The sequence below is a fragment of the Colossoma macropomum genome, unplaced genomic scaffold (genome assembly GCF_904425465.1).
Source record: "Colossoma macropomum unplaced genomic scaffold, Colossoma_macropomum, whole genome shotgun sequence".
Lineage (NCBI taxonomy): Eukaryota > Metazoa > Chordata > Actinopteri > Characiformes > Serrasalmidae > Colossoma > Colossoma macropomum.
In genome coordinates, this window is record NW_023494791.1 from 41,335,921 (window position 1) to 41,348,414 (window position 12,494).

The 12,494-nt window shown below is 42.3% G+C and overlaps 1 protein-coding gene across 2 annotated transcripts in view; it reads left to right on the forward strand.

Moving 5' to 3' along the window:
- smoc2 (SPARC related modular calcium binding 2) overlaps positions 1-12,494 on the forward strand; it is a 66,334-nt gene that overhangs the window by 791 nt on the left and 53,049 nt on the right. The window lies entirely within an intron of this gene.

Sequence of the window (12,494 nt, forward strand, 5' to 3'; positions counted from 1 at the left end):
AATTTAAAAAAGTGAAAAGATCAAATCATCATAATATCAAAATCTATTTTACACTCCTTAAAAACGGTTCTTCGAGGGTTCTTTAGTAAGGGATATGGTTATATCTATGATTCCTATACATAGGTTCTGCATGGAACCTTTTTGAAAATGATTTTCTATAGCATCAAACAGGGTTCTATTTCTGTTACAATGTTAAGCTTGTAACAATAGAAGAACTCCTTTGGTGCTATATAGAACCATTTTCAGAAAGGTTCTATGTAGAACCATATGCAACACATCCTCCATCAATCTGAAAAATCTATTTCATTATGCAAAGAACCATTTAAGCATGCAGGTAGCTCTATATAGAACTATCTGGAACCATTTTCAAAAAGGGTCCATGTAGAACCGTATGCAACACATTCTCCATCAATCTGAAAAAACAATTTCACCATGCAAAGAACCATTCAAGCATGCAAATAGCTCTATATAGAACTATCTAGAACCATTTCCAAAAAGGTTCCATATAGAATTACACACAACACATTCTCCATCAATCAGAAGAACAATTTCACCATGCAAAGAACCATTTAAGCATGCAACTGGTTCTAAAGAGATCTATACAGAACCGTCCCTTTACCAATGAACCCTTGAAGAACCATCTTTTTCAAGATTGTGCTATGGAGTTGGAATTAACTCAAAATCTTAAATCAATCTGCTTATTTACTTTTTCTTACACTGCTGCTGATGATGGTAATGAAGACTATTCAATCAAGACTTTGCAGCAAACTAGCATAAAGTGGCTAAGCAGCCTAAAACTCTAACCTATTTTTACCCAACACCTGTTTTGCTTGACTTGGCATCTGCTGCTGTGAGAGAGTGAACTTTGCTTTCACTGCTGTAGCTGCAGAGGGTCGTAGAGTTGCACCCTGTTTCACAGTGTTCTTGAGAAACGAACATTGTGCAACCTTGGCCATACAGTTCGGCAGGCTCATGTTATTGTAAGAATGTTATTTTTAGGCTACCGAATCTGGCAGAAACATTGAGAACCGATTTGCCTGCCAAGTTGTTATGTAGGTGCTGAAAGTCAGGTTCATTTGGTCTGTCATTGGCTGGTGAAAGACAGGGAAAAGACTGCAAACACTAAAGTTTGGCCTGTTAAAACTCTCAAACTGAGCAGTTTTTCAGATCACCAGAACTGAACAGTGAGTGAAAATAGTCAAACTTAGAACTTAGGCTGAGAACTTTCTCTGTGAAAGGGTGACGCATATGCATACACTGAATCACAGGTGCACTGTCAGTACAATCCCCCTTTCGGTTTTGACTGGCATACCTGCTCGGGGCTAGGGAACAGCGTGAGATTCACAGTGTTGCCAAATATGTAACTTGCTCCTGCGGGTAATCTCGGCGTGGACTCCAGCCCGTGTACACAGGCCTAAACTCGATGGCTGCGGGAAGCCGCTCCTCATTAGCCTGAAGCTAGTGCCTCTGGTCTGGCCCGCTAGGCCGAAGCCACCAGAGACAGGCCAGACAGCACGGAGCGCGCTAACAGAGCGGGCTTTTGTGGAGAAGTCTGCCTGGCCACTTCTGGAAAACCAAATCCCATCCTCTCTGCACGCCAGCAAGTTTTTAAATGTGTCAATAGAGGAAAAGGAAATGGTCCACTTTATAATCCATAAATGCTTGCAAATGGTCAATATTTGTGCTTGTTAGGCATCCCAACAGGAAGGCGATGAGTTATTCCATGTACCCTGCTCATGATATGAACTTGCAGTTGTGGCTAGTGATAACAAAAGCATGCCAGTATGAATTGTTTCCCACTTGTGGTTCAATGAAACAAGAAATTCTATTGAAAGTGGGGATTCCAAACTTTCAATCCATACCACACTTGTGTTTGGTAGTAGAGGAGGTATCTCATTATGAATTGTATCTAATGAACAGAGTAATAAGTCTCAGCTTCCAGGGTTACATTACACCAGTTCTACCCGTGTCATCTGGGGCCGTCAGAGTGGCCAGTTTGCTAAGAAAAAGGAGGAGGGAGCTCTGATTTCTTGCCTCCTGATTTAGTTTCAGGACAAACGGAATGAAATGGTGTTGACTGGAATCTGTAAACTAGTGCATGCCGGTCAGTGTCTCAAATTTGTATGAATTCCATCCTTAGCAAATGATTGCAAAATCGAGAATGCAAAAAAGTGTCTTCTAGTAATGGGAGAGCACATTTTTGTGTTTCATTCTGTAACATATTACAGGATGACTAGATCCCCAGTTTTTCACAATAAAAATCTGCTAAAGACAGTTGGAAAGTCAGAGAGCACACTTAGGTTTATTTCATTTTCAGTCAAAAACGGCCTTTAAGTTTTTTTTTTCAACATCAGAAAAAAGCATAAAATATATTTAAAACTTAATATAATTAACTAAACCAACAAGTATAATACTGAATAAAGCATATATATTTTTTATAACAGCAAGTATTTGCCTTTATTGTAGCTTCTGTTCTTTTTGGGAGGCTTCCAGCTTTTCAAAGAAATCTGCAGGGATATTTAAAGTTCAGTCATAGAAGTTGGTTGCATTCTCTGCTTCTCACGACCCAAAAAAATCCCAAACAGATTCAGAATGGTGGACTCTGGGGTGGTCAGTCCATTGTCCTGAGAACACCAGCATCTTCTTTGTTTGATCTGCAGATTTTCTTCTTTTTTAGCAGTAAGATCTTCTTGACAACACATCTTTTCAGACCCGCAGTGTTGAGTTGTCTTCTCACGGTGGAACAGAAACACCTGTGCTGTTTATCTGATGAGGAGTTTTTGTTCTACCAAGTCTTGCACGGCTGATAGAAGTCCCATTTTATCAGTAGCTTTTAATCATCATTTTAATCATACAGTTTCAGAAACTCCTGTTTTTTCACTTATTATCATTTGACTTTCTCCTTCTTTATGCAAGTAGACCTTCTTATATCTAATCTCATCAGAAGTATCTCTGATATCAATAGCCTGTATTTAGCTCTGAAAAGTCAATAGTTTGTATTTAATGGCCATTTTTACTGGAAAATAAATAAATGAAAGGCGTTCTCTGACCTTTGCACAGTACTGTATATTCAGTCTTTTAATAATCTGATTAATTGTGTCTTGCAGGCTTTGGTGCATTTGTTTTTACCACATCTTACTGCTGTCATATCAAAAACTTTTTTTTAAAAAAATTCTTTTAATGCCTTTTGAAAAGAGTAGCTGTCTGTTTTTATTGTATGAATACTTTATGAAGAATAGGCCACGAGAAATGATCCAAAATGAGTTGGAATAAAATCATGTTACATTAGCTTACATTAAAGCTGAGAATGTTGCCTTTACAGAGATCTCTAGCCGGTTGTGTTTGCACAGGTTGCAAAGTGGGTGAATGCAATCTTGGGATTTGTTTATTTTTGGCCTGCGTTGTCTGTGCTTTCCCTTTACAGCTGAACTGAATGTGTGGAGCTGAGTCTGATTCTGTCAGCCCTGGCAGACCAGCTGTGTGTTGACTGTTCTAATGGAATGCCTGAAGAGCTCTTTTTCTCCGGGCCGGGCAGCGCTCTGCTGCGGTTTTGTCTCTCGGGGGCGCGAGGGGAGGGGGCGGGGGCAGTGTGGCTAGCGGGACAGGCCCATGGGGCTCTCGCCTGGCGCGTCTGACCGGTGCTGATGGGAGTTGTTAGCACCATGGCCAGAGATACAGTGGCTGTCAATGTTTCTCCACTTGGCACCCGCTGCCAGCTATGCAGCGGAGCCGTGAATGAGGGCCTATAACGACGTGGCCTTGAGGGCACCCGCGGGGCCGCGCATAGGAGAAACTGTTATTTGCTGGGCCGAAAGTACAAATCGGCCCGGGACACGGTCAGGAACGACTGAAGGTAAACCGAATTCCCGCAGGTTCCCTGGCCACATGCCTGTCCCAGGGAATCCCAATTTCACAGTAATGAGGAGAGTTAGTTTCCTTGAGTTCCCTGTTTCAACAGTGCTGATCCTCCAACAGACCAAACTGGTGACAGCTGTCTGGATGAAACAGCTTCCATTTTGATCCACCTATACAGTGCTTACTGGAAAGACTCATTACATTGGAAGTACAAATAGAATATGACGCTAATTTCATGGCCTTCAGTCACTTTGAGCAAAGACTGGATAAAGCCATTGTTCCTTTCTAGGGATACCACTGCTATAAGAGTACTTGGGGTCCTGTAGTCACTCAACCATCTAAGCCTGGGCCCTATAGTTGGCTGATCAAGTTGATCCCTGTCAATGCTACCGGCAGTCTAAGAGATCAATATTCTGCCCCCCCATCACTCACTATGACGCTAGCCAATGCAGGTGTCTATTAGCTGATGTATCAGAATTAATGATTAATGTTACAACATTTTATAAAATTACCACAAAATGTCAGAGGAAGAGTTTCTTTGTAAATGGGATGAACATGACCCCCATGTCCCCAGTGTGTGTTGTGCCCCTGCATTCGCCTACCATAGTGAGTCACACTGGATAAGAGTGTCTCCTAAAATACAAAGGTGCATGCCGGTTTAACTTTCCCTGTGTCTCTCTGCTGTGATATGGGATCATCACTAGAGACAGCGTGAGACGTCTTTTCCAAAAACTGATACCAATATTGGGATAGTATCAGTACAGTAGCAAACTACATGAGCTATTTTGATTCACTTAAAATCTTAAGTTTATTACAAACTAAGGCTTATTGTTCAGTAACTACAGGGACTTCAATGCAAACTGGTTGAGCTATTCTTAAATTTTAGATGTGTGTAATAACACTTTGGGCCCACCAGGCCCAAACACCGTTCTGGGTGTTTAAAGGGTTAAAATGGGCATCTAAAAGTAGTCTATCCTGTTCAAACTACTTAAACACTCTACTACCTACGGTTAGGTGATATTATTAAAATTCAATATGGGGATATTGAATTTTTGTGTCTTTTTGAATGCAGATACTCTGTGCTACAGACGTTACAAACCTGACACAGTTTGTTTGAAGTGGGCTGTTTTTTCTGTTTTCTTCTCTTTAAATGACACCATATGGAGCTTTGCATAGTATAGTGAACAGTATTGCAGAAAATCACATTTCCAGCAAGAGAACTTACAGTTTATTTAGTTTCTATAGATTTTGAACTATTCAGAACAGTCCAAAGAGTCCATCACTTGGCAAGAGCACTATTTTTGCATGCATTATATCATGCTATATAAAATGTTCACTACATAGTGCTATTTCTCAAGTATATCACTCATTATCAAATACATCAAATACATCGCTGAAACCTAAAAAGCAATTCCAGACTATGTCAATATCATTGTACACTTGCATAGGCAATATATCGCTGAGCACTACAACTTCCTCAAAGGAAGACATACACGGTTAACAACATGACATCACACAATGATATATGATGTATTTCAAGCTAGATTTGTTACAGGATTCCTTCCAATATCTGACCCAGCATTTTCTACTAGTATTGGCCCCATAGTGGTACCTGATATCAGCTCTCTAATCATTTCTGCTATTTAGAATCGGTGCGAAAATGTAGGCATAAGGTGTGTCTGTGATCTGTTAACATAGTGGAGGATGAGAGTGCAGAGGTATGCATGGTGTCAGCCTCTGAGTGGTGTGATTTAGAGGCCAGCACTGCGACTGCTGACCCTACCCTCATTATTTCTTGGGCACGCAGGGGATGCCTCAGAACTGAACGTTAACAAATAGCCGTGGGTAGTTAAGCTGCGGGTGAAGGGTCAGCCAGACTCACTCCCTGCTTACGGACAGGCAGCTAGGAATGTGGGAGGCAGCGTTGCATTATACAGACGCACGTCTGTATTTTTGTGCGCACTCACACCTACACATGCACACATTTACACAGATTCTGCCAAATAAACTCTAGTTATCAGGGACTTAGCACATCTCTGAGCTCTGAACTATTCCCGAAATGCTGACATGAATGATTTGAATCACTAATGTGCACGAGTTGCCAGTTTATTAGGTACACCCACACTGTACTGACGTTAATTGGACATTGTATTAGAAACACCTACCATAGAGGTACACTTTGTAGGTTTACAGTTACTGACTGTAGCCCATCTTTTGCATTTATCAGCCCCCTCTAACCCATCTATCGATGGAAAGGAACCACAGAGGAGCCAACGCTGACCAGATGTTATCTGGGTGGTGGCCATTCTCAGCTCAGCAAGGACATGCACAAGGACAAAGTTGACCTCTAGGTTCCAGTGATAGTTTGGGCAGATGCATTCTCTTACACAGCTGGGCACTGCGAGCAAGTGGCTCTGCTGGGACTCAGACCTGTGGGGTGCATTGCTGCTCTGCTAATTGCTGCTTTTAAAGGTCAATTTTATACTATTTTTCCTTTATCTCAAATGTAGACAGTCAGCCAAGACAAGGTGTCTGATGTTTGCTTTTTTAGATTTACACTGGAGCTACAAGGCTAAGTAATTAATTAATGGTAACCCACCTGTGAGCATCATGCACATTGTACGCCTAAACAATCACAAAGTTGCCTCAAATCACAGGTTGTTAAGTAATTTCAAATGGAGTTGCTTATGTTTCTTACACTGTGTGACATACTATTGTCTAAAAAATGGACAATACCATGTTGCATAACTGAAAACAGTAATATCAGAAAGAACATTTGAGTACAATATAGGGATATTCTGGTTTTAAAAATAGCATCCACACATGGAAGCCCAGGTATTGATATTTTACTTAATTTCTGTGTTGATCAACAAAATGGTGCTGGTAAGATGAACGTTTCTGCCAATGGTGTTGTTAGGAACAGCCAGGAACATAAATCCTTTGGAGGAATAATTTGTGGTCAAACATAATAACACACAATATATTGCAATATATTATATATTTAAATTTCGCAAACGGATCATATTGTATTGTATAGTCTGATGATAACACCATATTTTGGGGTTTCCCACCCATAGAAGCAGCCATTTTTCAAGCCTGACTTTTATTCATGCGTCCCTCTATTTTTATAGAAAACAGTACATCATACTCTGCACAGTATGCCTTGTCCAAGGTGTAAAATTATCTCCGCTCCGTGTTACAAGTGTTATTATTGCAGAGACATTTCTACTGTTAAAGGCTGAGACCACATATTTCACCACAGTTCCACATTCAACGAATATTTTCTGCAGTATGACTCAAGCTTGGGAAGAATGTCTCTATATTTCTGTAAGCCAAGGAAAGACATATTAGAGTTATTCTGGTCAGAAAGCCACCAAATTCTAAGAAAAGGCTGATGGATTCTGTTGTGCTTTGTGGCAATCAGTATGTGCAAGAGGCAACGTGTGGTATTGTTTCAATCCCAGTGTTGGTTCGTGACTGTCTTCTTACTTTGGCTGAAACATTCAGCCAAGTTTCTTCTTCCATCCATATGTGAGATTCCATTTTTAACCTCTTCAAACACCTTTTCCCTTTTGTGCATATCTGACAAAATCCAGGCATGACTAATTCAGGCCGTGAGACCTGCACCTGTGCTGGCAAATAAAGACCTTCTCCCTTCATTTCACATGGCTGCTGGCAGGCTTTTATCGCTCTTTTTTTCCTCCACCTCTCATCCCTTATCCCTCCTTTTCTTGAATCTTTTCACACCAATTAAACGCCATCCTTTTTGACTGAGTCGATAGCTTGGTTAAAGCCTGTCACTTTCGTCCCTTTCCACCGAACTGGAGACTAATGGTTCCCAGCTGAATCCCAGGAAACCCCCACCAGGACATCCCACACATTCACACATCCGCACCAGCTCTCTCTTGCTTTCTGTAAGGGTCCCTGTTGACCCCTCACGGCTGGGGTGTTTGGGGGGTGTTAGGGGCCCCTCCGGAGTAGGAGAAGAGGGGAAGGGGGCAGGCCCCAGGGCCCCTTGTTCCTACCCAGCCCATAACCCCACACAATACTCTCTCCACTGGGGGTCAGCCTCCAGATCGCAGCTTTCAGGCCCACAATGCTTCCCTGCCTGGAGGGGGTAATAAGATTTGGGGTTTGTGTGCTGGTGGGTCCCTGACAAAGAAATATGTCAAAAATTGCTTCTTTCTGTCCCACTTGTGGCCCTAATTCTCTCCCACACTTCTCTGGGATCGCCTACCCCCTTTCATTTCAGCCCAATGGCTGAGCTCTGGAGCACTTTAGCTTTAGTGAGTAGGAGGAACGAAAAAATCAAAGAAAGAAACAAAGCAAGAAAGGAAAACACAGAGGCCAAGGCAGCTGTGGAGGACTTGAAAAAAGCTCCGAATTCATGACACATGATTCTTTTTCTCGCACTTTGTTCTGGCTGCCCTGCTTCTGCGGCTGTATGCAGGAGGGAACGGCCATAAGTCATGAAGGAGGCATGTGAAGTTGCCGGTGGTGATACATCAATGCCAGCAAGGCCGTTCCCCAGCCCTCTGTTGCACACACACACTTTAGCCATGAGCTCTTAGCGGGATGTCATGATAGAGGCTGTTTACCCTTGTTTCCTAAGACATTCATCACCCGAGCCTAAGAACATCACGGGTTAACTTGCACTCAAAAGGCCAAAAAAAAAGCCAAAAGGCTATTCAAGCCTATTCAAAAGCTGTATGTTGTGTTTGAAGAGTCTTAACCACATATAGAATAAAGGGAACCTTGACATCTCATTCAGTTAAATGCTCCATTCATCTACCCTTCCTGTGGACTCTTTGTCAGCGAAAGCCATGCGATTGTCCTACAGAGAAGTCTTTCAGAGAAGCTGAACTAACCCTAACTCATCCATAGTGTCTTCTTTCCTTTCTTTGAACTAGTTTTGTGTTATCTTAGTTACTCTTGTCATCCTTTTCTCAATGGCCTGTGATGCGCCAGCTTGTCCATGTTGGGTGGCAGGATCAGCTGTCCAGTCATCTTTTCTTTTGGGACGTCTGGGACCAGCTGTTGAAGCTGTAAAAAAGACCATGCCTGACAGTCATGGTGGGTGGCTCGAGAATCCCTCCGAGCTTGTGAATGGGCACATCGTATCTTTGAGTCTGGGTTTGCTGTCCACTTTGGGTCTGGCTTGACGGTCCCTGACCGGTTGAGCTCCGCAGTAGCCATGGCTCGGTGTCCGACTCTGTGGGCACCATTATTGCTTTTGTGGAAACACTGCGGTTGGCTCTGGCCACTATCCCCTCTGCAATAAACTGTTGGCTTTCAAATCAGGACAGAAAAAAAAACATGATGCAGAGATAAAAGATTAATGAAAGCACAGAGGAAGGTCTACACTTGAGATTTAAAGAATCTGGAGATTGGAGCAGTCACAGAGAGATTGCAGCAGCGACTTCCAGAGTTGGGGTTTAAAAACCTTCCACTCATTGATGAAAGTCTTGCGTAAGGTACCGCAAGAGGTCCAGTGTTAGAAGATCTAGGGTTGCAAGAAACTGAGAGACTGTGGTGATGAAGGAGCTCAGTAAACTTGTGCAACATTGAGAACTTGCAAGGGTTTCAAATGCTAGAAGTAGAAGTTTGTACCTTATATGAAAGGATATATGACACCTTACCCCATGCCTAATGTGAGTAACTGGTAACTTACATGACAGGATACTGACAACCAGTGGAGCTGATCAGATAGGGATAATGTGTGCAGATCACTTGGTAAACGCAAGAACTCTGGCTGCCAAGTTTTGAATAACTGGGATTCGACCACGGTCTGAGTCGATGAGCTTGATTTGGGGTCAGCATTGGCAGCGGCTGGGCTGTCACTCTTTACTGGAGCCGATCCCGGCCCGGTTTCATCCTGACAACTCATTCTCACCTCCTGCCGAGGCCTCTGACAGTAGAGCCACGAAAGACTGAGTGGAGAGGGCGCGAGGGCACAGCTGCAGAGAAGAAGAGAGGGGGAGGATGAGGGAGAGAGCGAGAGATAGAGCAAGAGAGAGGGGGGGTAGGGGCAGGGGCCTTGCTGACCCCAGACAGTGGGACACTGTCAGTCAGGAGTTCCAACACAGAGCTCCAAACAGATAGACCCCCAATGCACTTGGAAAGGAGACGCTTTCATTCGCAAGTTAATATTCATTCGTTCTGAAATAAAGCGCGAAAAAAGAGGCAAGAGAGGGGGCGTTGGGGTGAAAGAGGGAGCTTGAATTGAGAAGGCCTATTGTTCTTTTATTGCCTAGTTTATATTCAGATAGAGGGGAAAAAAGCAGAGAGGAAAAGAAGTCCATTGAGATAACGGATGACTTCCACATACACAGTGGGTCACTTACTCACCCAAAGCCAAAATTAGCATGTTCTTCTCCGTGTTTTTCACTCCTCTTCCTTTCGTCTCATCAAACAAATGCAGTTTGTCAGCTCAAAAGCAAATGAGGGGCAGAAACACTTGCCAGGGGCTTTGCTGCCAATGGCTTTGAACCTGTCTTATTCTGTACTTTCATCACCTGGACATCAATGGCATAACTAGCAATTCACAATTGAGGGATAAAGAAATGGAACAGTGCTAGCATAAATGCTAACGGCATAAGCATTAGCTGCCTAGCTAGCACATTTTACCTTAGCAGACTAATATTGTAAAAATTGTAAAATAGCAAACATCACATCGACATAGTCTAGTTTCCATTCTGGTGCTCACGTAAAAGTGCCTGTTGACTTTATCCTCAAAGGGAAAAGTAAAGAATTAAACACATTTTTTTCACATGTCTGATGTTTCTCAATAGCTTTGGATTCAACAAGTGTTGCAAACAATAGTGGAGAATTTCCTGAAGACAGAGATTGCCCAAGCTCAAATAACGCTACCCAGTCAAAAATATCTTATAGCCTTTTTTGTTGATTAATTATATTTGCCTATAATAGTTCCATACTGAGGGAACAATGTTGTCAACATTACTACAGCCCCCCGGGTTATAACCCTGCCGCATGTGCACACAAAACCATACATGCATACTCATATGCACTTTTCTCACACAAAACCCACCTGAGATTTATAGTCAGTGATGACAGGAGGGCCGGCACCCATCGCCAGGGGTAACGGCCTGTTCCCCGAACCCCCTCCCACACCCCTCTGCCAGGTGCAAATACACTTACAGAAACACACAAAAATCATTTGTAAGCTGTCATGTATAGCTGACGTTCCGGGCCTATAATGATTTACTCACTATGTGGATATGAAGTGTCTCTTTTCCTCAGCTCTGATTTATGGCTCAGGTAAATCTGGCCCTTGTGGCAAAGCTCTTAAGCTTCTGTACTGAGGCTTTGTGGGTAGGAATTAGCAAATAAGTGTGTCATTTTTAAAAACAACAAGATATTGAAAAGCTCAGCTGTGAAAGTCAACCTTAGGGTTATCTTAGAAAACATTACATATATGTACTTATATGTAATACATATGTAATACATATGGGACATTATTATATATAAGCACTTACATATATTTAATACATTTAGGCCACATTACATAAAAGTCACAAATATAATACACGTGGAGCATATTATTATTACATATACATAGGTATCCAAATATGTGTCTTTAAATATTATTGGTACAGTCCTTATAGGAAGCACTCTCAACTCAGTGGCCATATTGGCAGTGTCCCTGGGCCATTTTTCCTGTCTTGTAAGTTAATTACATATCACTGCTGTCGGAACAAAATGTTGTATCTCCGTTTTTGGCGTTTTCAGTTTTTCACATAATTTGAAAACGCCTGTTGAACTTTATGTCATGTGTAAATTTCGTAATGAATGGACCAAAAGAAACAGCCTAAAATGACTTGGGGAAAAAAGTCTGGTTCCATTGACTTCCATTCAAAGTTAAAGTATGTTTTTTCCTTCTCCTGTAAAGTTGTAATTTTGGAGATAAGAGGTTTTCTTCAGACAACAGCCATTTTATAAAGATGTAAGTACCTGTATGTGATAATAAAATGGGACCCCACATCCTGACACTGTATAAAAACAAATGTGTGTTTATGCATGTGTGCATGTGGAATAGAGAGAAAGAGGGAGGAGAGATAGATAGATGAATAGATACAGAAAGTGAGAGAGAGAGAGAGAGAGAGAGAGAGAGAAAGAGAGAGAGTTGCTGACATAGATGATCCTCAGCATTCAGCCACAAAGTCAACAGCCCTTTGTGTCGGTGTGGACAGGGTGGTTCACAGGTGTGAGAGTGACAGACAGACAAAAGCATGAAGAGACGTCACACGCGACCCTGCCAACCTCTTTAGCTTCACTTCCCAGACAAGACAAGGCAGATACGGCACTGACAGCAGAGCGTGTGTGTTTAAGAACTCTGTGTGGGTGGATTTATTCAGGAAATGAATGTAAATTTGTAAGTGAATGAGAGGGCATGCTTTGAATGCTATTGAAGTCATACCATGGAAATCACTGAACAGCAGTCAAAAACCACCTGCGTTTTCACTTTATTGTTGCAGCCGTCAAATTTTGATCTGATGTTTTCTATGAAGCGGAAAGGAATCATCCACAGTGTTCACACACACACACACACACACACATGGATGCATGAATCCTTTGTGTGCATTAATGGGTGTGTGACAAAGATGGGGACTTGCGACTCG